The sequence below is a fragment of the Hyperolius riggenbachi genome, chromosome 5, assembly GCF_040937935.1.
Source record: "Hyperolius riggenbachi isolate aHypRig1 chromosome 5, aHypRig1.pri, whole genome shotgun sequence".
In the NCBI taxonomy this organism is placed as follows: Eukaryota; Metazoa; Chordata; class Amphibia; order Anura; family Hyperoliidae; genus Hyperolius; species Hyperolius riggenbachi.
The window spans coordinates 72,337,936-72,354,553 of NC_090650.1; positions in this window are offsets into that span (position 1 = coordinate 72,337,936).

A 16,618-nucleotide genomic window follows, 5' to 3' on the forward strand; every position below is an offset into this window, starting at 1 on the left:
GAAACGTCAGTCTGTCCACAGACTTGTGAGACAGACGTGAGCGTTTCTCGGTGACCACGCCACCAGCTGCACTGAAGCAGCGCTCGGACAGCACGCTGGAAGGGGGGCAGGACAGCACTTCCAGGGCGTACTGCGCCAGCTCGCTCCAGATCTCCAGGCGCTTGACCCAATACTCCATGGGATCAACAGGGGCATCGCTGTCAAGCCCGCTGTAGGACCCCATGTAGTCAGCCACCATGCGGGTCAGGCGCTGGCTGTCACCGGAGGAGGATGCTGCTGCATGCACCTACTCTCTAGTCACTGCTGCCGGAGCCTCTACAGTCCTGTAGAGCTCGTGGCTGAGAGACAGCAGGTCTGTGGGGCGCTTGCTGCTGGATGCAGGCACCTGCTGCTGCCTCTGTGCTGGCTGGACAGTGGGGGTGGAAGGCTGGGGGAAGGCTTCCTCCAAGCGCTCAACAAGGGCCTGCTGCAAGCTCCTTATTTGTTGCGCTGGGTCTCCTCCTGCAGGCGGCAGGAACTGGCTCAACTTCCCCTTGAGGCGCGGGTCCAACATCATGCTGATCCAGATGTCCTCCCTCTGCTTCATCTGGATCACCCTGGGGTCCCTGCGCAGGCACGTCAGCATGTGCACTGCCATTGGGAAGAGGCGGGCCACGTCTGCTGGCACATCGACGGCAGTGCTGTCCTCCTCATCCTCCTCCTCTGCCGCCTCATCCTCTCTCCACCCCCGCACCAACTCAGCTGCGCTGTGCTGATCCCCCTCATCAGCAGCAAGGTCAGGGACCTCCACCAAGTCCTCCTCCTCCTCCCCCTCAGAGGTGGACTGTGCAGCTGCTTGCCGCTCCTGCTGGTCCAAGGCTGCCGCTCCCTGTTCCAGCAAAGCATCGAGGGCCCTGTTCAGCAGACAAACCAGGGGCACCCACTCGCAGACCATAGCATGGTCCCTGCTCACCATTAGTGTTGGGCGAACAGTGTTCGCCACTGTTCGGGTTCTGCAGAACATCACCCTGTTCGGGTGATGTTCGAGTTCGGCCGAACACCTGGTGGTGTTCGGCCAAACTGTTCGGGGTTCGCCGAACTACTGAATGCATGGCCGAACAGGGCCCCTGTTCGGCCGAACAGGGCCCTGTTCGGCCGAATACTGCCCCCCATGGGGTCGCAGGCATAAGGGGGGAGCATGCCCCGATCGCGGGGGGGTCGGAAATTCCCCCCACCCCCTCCGCTAGCGCTCCCCCCTCTGCCCGCTTCCCCATACAAAAAGTTTGAAACAAGTTCAATAGTACCTGGGCTGGTGGCACTGGCTGGCAGTGGAGTGAGGAGGAGGAGGAGTCCGAGTAGCAGAGTGACGTTGAGGCCGGGCAGCGGGCGGTTCAGCGCTAGTACCCTTGTGGTACTTCCGCCCTTTCTCTGACCTCACGTCCTCTGCATACGAGGGTACGCATCACGCGTACCCTCGTATGCGTCATCACGCAGAGGACGTGAGGTCAGAGAAAGGGCGGAAGTACCACAAGGGTACTAGCGCTGAACCGCTCGCTGCCCGGCCTCAACGTCACTCTGCTACTCGGACTCCTCCTCCTCCTCACTCCACTGCCAGCCAGTGCCACCAGCCCAGGTACTATTGAACTTGTTTCAAACTTTTTGTATGGGGAAGCGGGCAGAGGGGGGAGCGCTAGCGGAGGGGGTGGGGGGAATTTCCGACCCCCCCCGCGACCGGGGCATGCTCCCCCCTTATGCCTGCGACCCCATGGGGCCCCCAAAATGGGCATGTTCGGGGGTCCCATTGACTCCCATTGAGTTCGGCGTTCGGGCCGAACATGCCGAACATCTGGCCCATGTTCGGCCTGTTCGGCCCGAACCCGAACATCCAGGTGTTCGCCCAACACTACTCACCATGTTAGTGGCCTGCAGAAAGGGAGCCAGCACTAAGCACACCTGCTGCATGTGCCTCCAGTCATCATCGGGGACGATGGACGGGATGTTGCTGGTCTTGTCCCTTCTCTGAGCGGCGGAAACAGTGGCCAGGGCAAGGTACTGGTTGACAGCGTGCTTCTGTTCAACCAGACGCTCCAACATCGCCAGGGTGGAGTTCCAGCGAGTCGGAACGTCAAGGATCAGCCGATGGCGTGGCAGCTCCAGCTCCTTTTGCACGTCTTCCAGGCTCGCACAGGCTGCAGCCGAGCGCCGGAAGTGACGCACAACGTTCCTTGCCGTTTCCAGCAGTTCGCCCATCCCCTGGTAGGTGCGCAAGAACTTCTGCACCACCAGGTTCAGCACGTGGGCAAGACAGGGGATGTGGGTCAGGTTTCCCCTGTCTATTGCGGCAACCAGATTGGCCCCATTGTCGGCCACCACCTCTCCGACTCTGAGGCCTCTGGTGGTCAGCCAAATCCTCTCCTGCTCCTGGAGTTTGGCCAACACATGGGTTGCCGTCAGCTTGGTCTTCCCAAGGCTGACCAAGTGCAGCAGCGCTTGGCAGTGGCGGGCCTTCACGCTGCTGCTGAGGCGGGGGGTTTGGCCAGGTGTGCCGGAGGATGGCAGAGGATCGGAGGAACCTGCTGCAGTTCCCCCGACCCTGCGGGGTGGCACCACCCACTGTGTTGCTGCTGCTGCTGTGCCCGCTGCTGCTCTCCCATCCTCACCCCCTTCCACCAAGCTGACCCAGTGGACAGTGAAGGACAGGTAGCGGCCTGTCCCGAAGCGGCTGCTCCAGGAGTCCATGGTGACGTGGACCCTTTCACCAACCGCGTGCTCCAGCCCTCGCTCCACATTGGCCATCACAAAGCGGTGCAGTGCAGGAATGGCCTTGCGGGCGAAGAAGTGTCTGCTGGGGAGCTGCCAGTCTGGGGCTGCGCAAGCAAGCAGCGCACGAATGTCGCTCCCCTCCTGCACGAGCGTGTACGGCAGGAGTTGGGAGCACATGGCCCGTGCCAGCAAGCCGTTCAGCTGCCGCACGCGACGGCTGCTGGGAGGCAGAGCCCTAACCACCCCCTGGAAGGACTCGCTCAAAAGGCTCTGGCGTGGCCTTTTGCTGGCACGGGAATCAGCAGCCACAGCAGAGGAGGCCACTGAGGACTGGCTGCCAGAACAGGCCTCAGTGTCGGCGGCAGGAGTTGCAGAGGGGGGAGGAGTAGTGCGTTTCCGCACTCCTGCTGGTGCTGCTGGAGGAGCAGGAGGGCGGGTGGCTGCTGTTGCTGCTGCTGAAGGCTGTGCAGTGATGGGTGTGGTGCCACTGCCAGCACCAGATGCCTTCAGCCTCTGGAACTCCTCATGCTGGTGGAAATGTTTCGCAGCAAGGTGGTTGATGAGCGAGCTGGTGCTGAACTTTAAGGGGTCTGCACCTCTGCTCAACTTCCGCTGACAGTGGTTGCAAGTGGCGTACTTGCTGTACACTGTGGGCATGGTGAAAAAGCGCCAGATTGGTGACAAAAACAACCCCCTACGGCATGGAACCACTGCTGCCTGTCTCCCTGTGGTGGTTGGGGGGGGGGCTTGGGTGCGGCTGGTGGTGGTACTGGCAGATGCTGCTGCTGCTGCTGAGCCTGAGACACCAGCAGGCTGGGGGACCTGCCTACTGCTGCCAATGCTTGCAATGATGCGCCTCCTTGCAAGGCCCACAAGCGCATCCTCCTCCTCCTCCTCAGAGCTGCTGATGACGACATCCCCTGGAGGTGGTGGCACCCAGTCTCTGTCTGTCACCGGGTCATCATCATCCTCCCCCTCCTGAAACATGTCCTGCTGGGATGATGACCCCCCAAACTCCTCTCCTGATGCATGGATGGGCTGCTTGACTGTCGCCACAGTCTTGCTGTCCAATCCCTCATCCCCCAAAGTGCCCATCAGCATCTCCTCCTCCAAATCGCCAACAACAGCAGACAATTGACTCATCATGCCTGGGGTCAAAAGAGTGCTGAGTGACAGGTCGGCGACTGACGGTGAACTGGCCTCCTCCCCAGGCCCTGCTGGGCGGCTGCTGCGAACAGGGGTGGTGGTGGTGGTGGTGAGGGTGGAGGCCTCGGATGCAGAGCTGATGGCGGGCTGCTCATCCTCTGTCATCAGTTGCACCACAGTGTCTGCATCCTTTTCCTCAATGGGACGTTTCCGACCCGGCTGGAGGAAAATCGGAGCAGGTGCTACACGCTGCTGCTGCTGTGTCTCTGCAGCGTGAGTTGCAGATGCTCCTGCTGGGCGGCGCCCAAGGCGTCCACGGCCAGTGGCTATTGGAGGAATGTTAGCCACTGACGCTGCTGCTGCGGAACTGTGCATGGTGGCGCGGCCGCGCCCGCGGCTTGCCACAATGCTGCTCCCTCTCCTCCTGATTCCCTTGCTGCCCTTCCCCTTGCCCAGACCGCGCTGGCTGCCACTTCCAGACATCTTCGATGTTTTGGGCGTAAACACAAAAGTTTTTTAAAAGGGCGGGTGAAAAGTGGGGTACTTTAATGGAGTGGGTTGGTGGGCGAGGTGACTGAGTGAGTGTCTAGTACAGTAAGTAAGTAGTAACAGAGTCAGTAAGTACAACTAGAAGTTACAATAATCAGTAGTAATAATCACAAGGAAATAGAGTGTGTGTACACAGACAGTGAGTGAGTACACGCACACGCAGGAGCTAGCCTATGAACAGTGACTGAGTGTCCCTACTAGTACAGTAAGTAGTAACAGTAAGTACAACCAGAAATTACAATAATCAATCAGTAATCAGAAGGAAATAGAATGTGTGTACAGTACACAGACAGTGAGTGCACGCACACGCAGGAGCTAGTAGCCTATGAACAGTGACAGTGAGTGTCCTAGTACAGTTACAGTATATAACTATTCAGAAGGAAATAGAGTGTGTGTACACTACAGTACACAGACAGTGAGTGCACGCACACGCAGGAGCTAGTAGCCTATGAACAGTGTCAGTGAGTGAGTGTCCTAGTACAGTTACAGTATATAACTATTCAGAAGGAAATAGAGTGTGTGTACACTACACAGACAGTGAGTGCACGCACACGCAGGAGCTAGTAGCCTATGAACAGTGACAGTGAGTGTCCTAGTACAGTTACAGTATATAACTATTCAGAAGGAAATAGAGTGTGTGTACAGTACACAGACAGTGAGTGCACGCACACGCAGAAGCTAGTAGCCTATGAACAGTGACAGTGAGTGTCCTAGTACAATTACAGTATATAACTATTCAGAAGTAAATAGAGTGTGTGTACACTACAGTTCACAGACAGTGAGTGCACGCACACGCAGGAGCTAGTAGCCTATGAACAGTGTCAGTGAGTGAGTGTCCTAGTACAGTTACAGTATATAACTATTCAGAAGGAAATAGAGTGTGTGTACACTACACAGACAGTGAGTGCACGCACACGCAGGAGCTAGTAGCCTATGAACAGTGACAGTGAGTGTCCTAGTACAGTTACAGTATATAACTATTCAGAAGGAAATAGAGTGTGTGTACACTACACAGACAGTGAGTGCACGCACACGCAGGAGCTAGTAGCCTATGAACAGTGACAGTGAGTGTCCTAGTACAGTTACAGTATATAACTATTCAGAAGGAAATAGAGTGTGTGTACAGTACACAGACAGTGAGTGCACGCACACGCAGGAGCTAGTAGCCTATGAACAGTGACAGTGAGTGTCCTAGTACAGTTACAGTATATAACTATTCAGAAGGAAATAGAGTGTGTGTACACTACAGTACACAGACAGTAAGTGCACGCACACGCAGGAGCTTGTAGCCTATGAACAGTGACAGTGAGTGTCCTAGTACAGTTACAGTATATAACTATTCAGAAGGAAATAGAGTGTGTGTACACTACAGTACACAGACAGTGAGTGCACGCACACGCAGGAGCTAGTAGCCTATGAACAGTGTCAGTGAGTGAGTGTCCTAGTACAGTTACAGTATATAACTATTCAGAAGGAAATAGAGTGTGTGTACAGTACACAGACAGTGAGTGCACGCACACGCAGGAGCTAGTAGCCTATGAACAGTGACTGAGTGAGTGTCCTAGTACAGTTACAGTATATAACTACAATACAAAATACAATCAATCAGTACTAAAGGACAGCAGAAATACTGGTATAGATGAGAAATAAACAGAGGACAGGAGAGAACAGCTGCCCACACAGGCAAGGCCCTGAGGCCTAAAGCTGTAAGCCTGCAGCAGCTGTCTGAGTCTCTCTCTATGTAACACAAAAGCTACTAACTAAAATACAATGTCTATCTAACTAACAACAATATAGGTGTATATAGGAGGTGTATGTGAGCAAAAACGCTAGGTAAATGACCACAATAAAGCTCTTGCTAAGCCAACGCACAAAGGAGCAGATCTCTCTCTGTGCAAAGTCAGGCAAGGACGGAGAAACGGAACATGGCGGCCGCTATTTATAGGGTAGGGGCTGGCCAGGGTCCCCCTCAGTGATTGGCTGCCGTCAGAGGGCCTGGGAGCCCTCTGATTGGCTCTAAGGACATCAATCTGGGCTATGACGCTATTCGAGCTCGGTATTCGAGCTCGAATAGCGCTGTTAGCTCGAATAGCGCGAATAGTGAATGGGCTATTCGAGTTCACTCGAATAGCCCATTCGAATAGCTCCAGCTATTCGGAGCTCGAATACCGAGCTCGAATAGCTGAAAAAGAGCTTGAATATTCGAGCTACTCGAATATTCGAGCTACTCGAATATTCGAGCTCTGCTGAGCACCACTGGTGGTAAATATTAAATGATTCTGCACATAAAGCACCATGGGCCATATGCAATTCATTTTTTCTCCTGTGTTTTCTCCTAGGAGAAATTTTTTCATCTTCGATTTGCACTTTACAATGGAAAAAGTACCAAAAAATAGGTGATAAAGTACTATCATAATTATTTTGAATATTTGTTTGCTTGCTGGTGTTTTAAAAAGCATTTTATTTACAAGTTGTGAAAATATCACCTAGGAGAAAACTCAGGTGAAAAAGTGAATTGCATATGGCCCCATGTGTTTGACCAGATGACTCATTTATAGAGATGGCCGGAAATCGGTTTTGGAAAACGGAAATTTGCGACATTACTGCAACTTGGAAATTTTAGGCCAATCACATAGCTCAGAAGCTCTGGGCAAACCAGAGAATGCTGAATTTTGAAGTTTTTTCGAGTCTTGCAATTGGCTTAAAATTTCCTAGTTATTCAATTTCTGCAGTAAGTTACCGCATTCTCTGATTGGTCCAATACTACAAAGTATTTCCGAATTCCGAGTCCTGTTACTGGCCTAAAATTTCCTGAATAGGTGTTATATAATATGGTAACACCTGATCAGGGTGGTTCCAGGATTCAGGAATCGTTGACAGACACAAGGAGGAGCCTGATAGTAGAGGCAAAAATGGGATCCCTATTATTGCTCGAGCAATTGTGAAGTCAAGTCAGCTCCCTTACTTAGCTAGAAATCAGTAAGAGCAAATATCTGGCACCTGGCAGTAACTTAAAGACTGAAGCTTCCAGCTACCACTAGGTGAGGGGAACTTGATGATGTTGACCAGCCATTGGACCAATGCCAGGTGCTTGAACCAGAATCTACAGGAACAGAGGTCAAGTGACTACAGCACGACCTCAAAAGCACTATTACCGAGTCACTAAAGGTTGCTTAATAGTCCGGGTCAGATGTGTGGAGATCTAATGAAAGCCACCAAAAAGTCAGAATCAGAGAGTTAAAATGGTGCCAAAGTAAAAAATATTAAGTTTATTTTGCTGCATTTATGTATCGCTTTGAAGAAAAGTATGCCTGTACCTTATTCCTTTCACCGACAGATCTATAATCATAAAGCCATCATTGTGACTCAACATTATGTAATGACTGTTCCAATCAATCCAAACTTATACACAAATCCTTTAGCAGGAATTCAAGACTTTTATAACTAGATTAATAATGGTGTCGCTGGACAGCACCTACCTTAAAAGGGTCAATGCTGACTGCCAAGAAGAAAAGACAATGTTACGTACAGCCATTTTTCCAGTTAATAAATTGCTCATCATCATGAGGTCTTGGCACTAGTCATTATTCGTCAATTAGATATGAAGGTAAACGATGCACAATTCACAGTAGATGTTACGATGAAGCACTGCATGGATCTCTGTGTTAGAGAGAACCTGTCATATGTTTTAATAAACCTACCTTTTAAGAAGAGGTGTGAAATAAGGTTCTCTTAATTCTGTTTGCCCCATTAACCAAAGTTACAAATCACAATGCAAATTACAATGTAAAGATTATTTGAATAAGGCTAATACAGTGAAGTCCCCTGTATCCGGTACAGGGATTACCTGATGCTAGGTACATGTGCTTGCCGGTTGCTTGAGCAACCAGACGAAAAAGCACAAACCTCCCCTCGTGCAGCAGAAAATACTTACCAAGCCTTCAGGCGCCATCCTCTACCTTTCCTGTAGCTCCAAGCAGCTTTCCGGCAGCCTCTGTGTACGGCTCCCTGCATGTCACCTGACCCACATCAGGTCAGGTGACACACTAGGAGCTGTGCATGGACACCAAAAAGCCAAAGGGAGCTGCAGGATGGGTAGAAGATGGCCCTGGAGACTCAGCAAGTATTTTATACCATACAATTTTATACACTACAATGTCCTGCAAACCCACCAAAGCACTATCCCCGCCATCCCCCTCAGGCATGCCAAGGAGTTGAGACTTCCAGTTGCCTGAGTTTCCGGATAACAGGGACTGTGCTGTAATTGAAAAGTAGTAACCGGCTTGCAATGATTTAGTTCTCATGTATTAGACACTTAAAGAGAACCTGAGGTGTGTTTAAAGAATGTTATCTGCATACAGAGGCTGGATCTGCCTATACAGCCCAGCCTCTGTTGCTATCCCAAACCCCACTAAGGTCCCCCTGCACTCTGCAATCCCTCATAAATCACAGCCTTGCTGTGAGGCTGTGTTTACATCTGTAGTGTCAGTCTCAGCTGCTCCCCCGCCTCCTGCATAGCTCCAGTCCCTGCCCCCGTCCCTTCCCTCCAATCAGCAGGGAGAGAAGGGATGCAGGCGGGGACTGGAGTTCTGCAGGAGGCAGGGAGAGCAGCAGACTGACACTATAGAGATAAACACAGCCAGCTCTGACAAGCTGTTTGTCAGCAGCGTGGCTGTGATTTATGAGGGATTGCAGAGTGCAGGGGGACCTTAGGGGGGTTTGGGATAGCAACAGAGGCTGGGCTGTATAGGCAGATCCAGCATCTGTATGCAGATAATATTCTTCAAACCCACCTCGGGTTCTCTTTAACAGTATATTCACCAAACTGCAGTAATCAGAATAGCATGTGAAGTCTTACGCATCAAGAGTAAAGTGTAATGCAATACAGTAATGCTGCTTACATACATTAATACGGTTAAACACACTCAAAGGTAATAAATCATGTGTAATAGATGCAAACAAAACTAAACTGAGACATGTGAGTTAAGGCACCATTCATGAGTTACTTTTATGCATATTGTATTATGTTAGCAATGAATGAACATTAATTAGATACACACGGTTATATTTTAGGCATCTAACAAGTCTACCAATTGACTGCAGTTTAGTGAATATACCCGTTTATAAGTTTTAGGCCCGTTCATACTTGCGTTACAGCGGCAAACAGACCCGTGAAAACGGATCTGATCACCGGTCGATCTGATCCGTTTTCACTTCTTTGCCACTCCGTTTCGCTGCTTCTGTTCCGTTTTCCCACATCCCCCCCAGACCCCCACCCCCAATGTGGATTTTGCCCATTAGAACGGTCGGTTTCTTCACTAGTGTGAAGAAACGTTCCGTTTTCTCATTGCTCCCAATGCAGCCCTTCAGCTTCCGTTTCTGTTCCGCTGGGCTCAGCGGTCTGGAAACATACAAACTTGCAGTCACATTCAGCGGATTGAGCGGAACTGATCCGTTTGAATGAAGGAATTTGAACATATCCATAGGTTAACATTGGATCCATTCCGTTCTAGTCCGAGAACGAACCATTTTTACCACCGGTGTGAACCAGGCCTAAAGGTGGCCACACACCATACAATGTTTTAAATATCTGTTCAATTCAAGAATTGCAATCAATTTTTCTGATTTTAACATTTCAAAAATATGACCAATGTACCACACACCTATGTTACATTTTCCCCCAATTATGATAAAAATGGTTGGAAACTGAGAAAATTGCTAAGGTGTGTATATTTACCTCCTTGGCTGTAATCCCGAGCTGAGCTCGGGGTAAGCCGCCGAGGAGGATTTCTCAGGCCCTGGTGGGCCGATTTGCATAATTTTTTTTTGTTACACGCAGCTAGCTGCGTGTACTAGACGATCGCCGCCGGTCCGCGCGCTGATTCGCCGCTACCCGCTGCGTTAGAGGGCCCCCCGACCCCTTGCGTAGCCTGGCCAATCACCACCAGGCTACACTAAGGGGTGGATCGGGACTCCCCCAGACGCCATGACGTGGATGACATCATCCCGGTCATCGCCATGGAGACGGGGGAAGCCAAACAGGAAATCCCATTCTGAACGGGATTTCCTGTTTGCTCTGATCGCTGGAGGCGATCGGAAGGGATGGGGGGATGTAGCTAGCGCTAGGCTAGCTACATGATTTAAAAAAAAAAAAAAAGTGCTGCGCCGCCCCCCTGGCAGGTTTATTGTAACGCCAGGGAGGTTATTAAATTGACAATCTGACACACACCATACAATCTTTAGAAAAATGTAAGACACATTTTCATCATTCCGTATCAATAAAAATGGGAAATCCGATCGGATTTATAAGTCGAATGAAAAAAAAACTTTCAATTTTTTTCATATCTATCATATCGATCATATTTATCGAATTGTTGTAAAATCGGATCATTTTATTGTATTGTGTGTGGCCACCTATAGGCTATGACCCAGTTAGATTATATTATCATTCATTTTTAAGCTGTCAACCTGCATGTATTTATTTTGGAGATACTTTGTAGTTTTGTGGCATTACTTAGCACCATACATATTGTATCACATACATGCATTTCTTTCATATTGCACGCTTGATTAATAATTACTGTTAAAGTGACACTAAAGTGAAAAATAACCTTATGATATAATGAATTGTATGTGTAGCACAGATAATTAATAGAATATTAGAGGTAAAGAAAAGTCTCATATTTTTATTTTCAGTTATATAGCTTTTATTTATAACATTGCATCATTCTGTCATATTTGCAGTTTTTAAACCACGCTCTATTTTAAGCTATAAAACAAAGTAGAGCTAATGAACCTTTGAAGTTTCCTGCAGTAAAACCTTATCCGAAGCTGTCTCTCACTGTTTCTTTGATGTATTAGTGCTGCAGAAAACACGACTGTCTTTGACCCAATTTGAGTCGGATAGCTCAGAGTAGCTCTTTTTTTTTACATAGATAATAATTGAAGTTTCTTAACTCTTCATGTACTGGAAAACAATATGATACTATTTTCTTTGCTTCTAATGTTCTATTTCTTAGCTGTACTACACATACAGTTTATTATATCATAGGTTTTGTTTTGTTTTTTTTTGCTTCAGTGTCGCAATAAGTATCAACTGTTGCCTTTTTTGGTTTCTGATATGATTATTAACTGATTGTGATTGAGGATTCTAGGACCTTATTTTTAAGTGATTTACTCACTTAAGCCAATGTCCAATTGACTTTTTCTCCTACGTTTTCTGCTAATATTTTTTTATCTTCTGTTTAAAGTGAACCTAAAGCCTGTTAAAAAAAATGAGATGAACTCACCTGGGGCTTCCCTCAGCCCCCTGCAGCCGATCGGTGCCCTCGCAGCTCCGCTCCGATGCTTCTGGACCGGCCGGAGAACACTTCCGGTTTGTTCGCGTTCCCAGCCTGTATATCGCCCCCTATGCTGCTATTGCGACCTCCTGGCCGCAATAGCAGCATAGGGGGCGATATACAGGATGGGAACGCGAACAATCACTCGCGTTCCCATGCCTGTCTGCCGGTGACGGCGAAACCGGAAGTCGTTGCCGGCGGGTCCAGAGGCATCGGAGCGGAGCTGCGAGGGCACCGATCGGCTGCAGGGGGCTGAGGGAAGCCCCAGGTGAGTTAATCTCATTTTTTTTTAACCGGCTTTAGGTTCACTTTAAGGGTAGGAACTCACTAGGCAGAATCGCATATGCGATTTCCATAGCACATAGTGGAAAATGCATATGCGATTCTGCCTAGTGTGTTCCTACCGTAAAATAGCTTTTCAGCTAACAGATCTGCCCAACAGATCTGCAGTGAGGCTAGGCGTGGTCAACACCCCACACGTGCAGATAGGCCCAGGATTGGCCACCGGATTTGGTGAGCCGTTAATCTGAAGGAAGGAGGTTGTGCACAAAACCCCCCTTGATATCTGGAGACTCTTCATTTTTCTGGTTTCAGCACTCTTTCTCATGCTGAAACTAGGAAAATTAACTTACAAATTAGGTATCCTGACAGCTGATATCTAACAGCTTAAACCTAACTTCTAAAAAGGCCCTGAAGACAAACAGGACCATAATGACCATAATGATCAAGATGGAAGGCAGAACTGGGAACTGCAGCAAGGACATCTCTTTGTCGGTTCACCAAGAGCTAAACAAAACTAGCTAGTCCTGGAATTTCAATCTATCAATCCAGTTAGAAGGAATATTTTTGTCTGGACCTTTCTGGACATTTGCCTGCGCTACAAATATTCAACGTTCCACTTTACAAATTTGTTGCAACAAGGCTTCCAACGTCCCAAGAATTAATACGTTGCTGATTAACTTTTATTTTTACTGTGTCTTTTGTATATTTTCCTTTTAACCTCTTTCGTGTATTGTGGTTGCAGACATGAACCTGGGTGTAAAATGTGAGCTCCCCTGAATAATGATTTTACCCAGACACTGATGTCATGCATTCCTGCTATTCTCTGTTAGCCAAAATCCAGTCCCTTTTGCTCTTGTTTTTTTAAGCTCCAACCTAACAATCCACATTGTGCACCTGAAGTAAGTAAAAGCAAATCTTTTATGACCTTCCCCGGAAGATATTTGCTTTGTGAGATTCATGGAAAAAAGAAGTTGCTGAATGCGCTGCAGCACTGTCTACAAGTGAAAAGCGCTAGACATGAAAGAGAATGGAGAAATGAATTGAATGTTGTTTTTTTGTCCTGATGATTGGATTCTAGCTTCTTTTTAAACCCAGGCACAGGTGATCATCATTCGTTCTGTCAAAAAACATTTTCCACAACATGACCCGAACAATGAAAGTGTGATTGCAAGGATCAACCTTGATTGAAGGCTGCACAGGTTATTTATCAAAAGATATTCCAGTTCTATTCACTTTTTTCAGTGGAACTGTATTTCAAGAGTCTTTATTAATCTGTGAATTGATACAGAAGAGGCGTAGAACAAAGACTGCGGCTGATGCAGAGGCACATTAAAAGAGGTTAAAGGCTTGTTCCACCTTTTGTTTTAGAAGCTAAACGTACAAAACCGTAAAGGTCTCCATCTCCTTCTCCAACTCTTTTTGTCTCACTTTTTTCACTGTCTGCTTTTTTCAGATCTTACCTAAGTCTTGTCTAACGAATGCGTGGAAATAGAATGTAGACCCTCAAGAAGGGAATATTTAGTGAGGTTAAACTCAGGAGTCAAAAACAGGAGTGTTTGCGAGAAGTGCTGGTTCACTCAGAGAGTTACTGAATCTGATATTTTACTACTATAGTTTATTTTTTCCTTTTGGGGAGGGGGGGGAGGGTTGTCAATGATTCCTCTTCTTCTCACCACAGATATGTTATCATCTGACCTCTACCTATTGTAAACCACTTCCTTACACCTAAATCCACTAAAGTCCTTCTGGATGCCTAAAATCCAACCATACCCCCAAAGTAAACCCCTTTTCCTGATGCCTAACTCAAGCTTGATTCACAACGTTGACGTCTTCCTAATACATCATTTTAACCTGTCCTCCAACCTCTTAACCCTTATTATTGATTGAATCTAATCTCCTCTTATTTCAGCTCTCTCACTAACCTTCCTGAAATACCTCCTAACCCTAAGCACGTTCTTCCCCTTTCTTCATCTTCAGCTGCAGCTGGAATATTAGATCCCAGCACTTGGTCGGCCAAATACATATGGGCCCTTATGCAATTTACCCTTTCTCCTAAGTTTTCTCATATGTGATATTTTCACACCTTATCAATAATATGTCTTTTAAGCCACCAGCAAGCAAGAAAATAGTATTGACAGTCCTTTTTACCTACTGTTTAGTACTTTTTCAGTTGTAGAGTGCTAAAAACTTATTTTAAACAGCAGATGAAAAATAATCACCTTGGTGAAAACTTAGGAGAAAGGGTGAATTGAAGAAGGGCCAAGGATGCATACTGTATATATTGGTATAGCCAAGCACCAGATATGAGCTATAGGCCCATATACAATTAACTTTTTTTCCTGCGTTTTCTCCGAGGTATTATTTTCAAACTTGTCAATAAAATGCCTTTTAAACCACCAGCAAGCAAAAAAAATACTCAAATAATTTTGGTAGTACTTTTTCACCAATTTTTTGGTACATTTTCCATTGCAAAATGCTGAAGAGTTGCATATGGCCCACAGTGTACAACAAATACCCAACACTTTTTCTATAACCTGGTGCTTTTCCTTGAACTGAAGAGCCACATATTGTCAATACTATACATTAGTTTTATAGCTGTGCCCAACATATCTGACCCTTTAACTGGCTGATTTGAGTCTCAACCATTGATGCAGGTTCTTTTACAGCTTCAAGGAATGTTGCTTGGTATTTGCATCTTATTTCAGTTTTCAAAGTATATTTTACGTTCCTAAATAAAAAAAAACAAAAAATGCTTGGAGTACAGTGTAAAACACTTCATAAAAAAGTATCCTCAATGCGGTCATATACATTAACCCATTCGCGTTCCGTCGTTTTCACTTGAGAAATGTTCACCTCCCATTCATTAGCCTATAACTTTATCACTACTTATCACAATGAACTGATCTATATCTTGTTTTTTCCACCACCAATTAGGCTTTCTTTGGGGGGTACATTTTGCTAAGAGCCACTTTACTGTAAATGCATTTTAACAGGAAGAATAAGAAAAAAAACTGAAAAAAATCATTATTTCTCAGTTTTCAGCCATTATAGTTTTAAAATAATACATGCCTCCATAATTAAAACTCACGTATTGTATTTGCCCATATGTCCCGGCTATTACATCATTAAAATTATGTCCCTATCACAATGTATGGCGACAATATTTTATTTGGAAATAAAGGTGCATTTTTTCCGTTTTGCATCTATCACTATTTACAAGTTTAAAATAAAAAAAATATAGAAATATTTCATCTTTACATTGATATTTAAAAAGTTTAGACCCTTATGTAAATATTTACATGTTTTTTTTTTATTGTAATGGTTTGTTTTTTTTATATTAAACATTTTATTTGGGTATTTTTGGGAGGGTGGGATGTAAACCATAGCTTTATAATGTAATTGTGTGTTTAATTTTTTTTACTTTTAGTTGTAGTTTTACTTTTTGGCCACAAGATGGCGGCCATGAGTTTGTTTACATGACGTCACTCTAAGCGTAACACACGCTTAGAGTGACGCAGGGGGGAGGCAACAGCCAGAAAAAGCACAGCTTCCTAGAGAAGCTGTCGCTTTTTCAGCGGGGGAGAGGAATCAGTGATCGGGCACCATAGCCCGATTCACTGATTGCCTGGCTAACGAACCGCGGGCCGGGAGCACGCGTGCACGCGCGCGATCGGCCGCGGGAGCGCGCATGGTTCCTGGACGTAGTTTCTACGTCCAGGAACCAAAATACGTTAAAGTGCCTTCATGGGAATATTATTATTGCCATGCTCTGTCCCATCAGTCGAGTGTCCTGAGTCAAGCACCTGACCAGTTTTGTCCTTAGCAACATTATAAAGGGCTTGTTTCATTATATTGTCTGTACTACTCATTAGTGTGAATACCATTGTCCATTTATGGACTCCCAGAAAACCTTTCTAAATCCAGGTAGGCTGTTGGAATATGAGAAAGGTTTTATTTTACCATTCCTATGTGGTCTCTTGATTTCAGGACGTGAGTAGTTTAGCATGCGTGGGGTGAAATATTTTTGCTTTGCCATTGGGGATGTTTGAGCTGCATCTTTGTTGGCAGCTATTTCATGAGACTCTTATTATAACCTAAGTGCACTGTTCAATTCTATTTGAAATGAAATTTAATGTCAATAAATGCAATGTAGGACATGACAGCGGCATAGTATCGTATAAAGTAAATGACATACAGCTGGACACATCAGACCTGGAAAAGGTTTTGGGAATACTTGTTGATAATAAGCAAAGCAACCATATTTAACCACTTTACCTCCGCAGGTGCGGATATCTCCGTCCCTTTGCACAACCTTTAACCACCAGGGACGGAGATCCGCGCTCGTGTACGCCGCCCGCACGCCCGGAAATCAATGAACGGGAAAAAACGTTCCCATTCGTTGATCTCTGTCCCCCAGCAATGATCGGCTGCTTCTATGAGAAGCAGCGCAATCATTGTGAAAAAAAGAGTTTCCCAGCCTCCCTGAACTTCCTGCAAGCGTACTTCCTGTACACTTGCAGGACACATTTACAAAAAGTTACTGTGGCCATCTTGTGGCC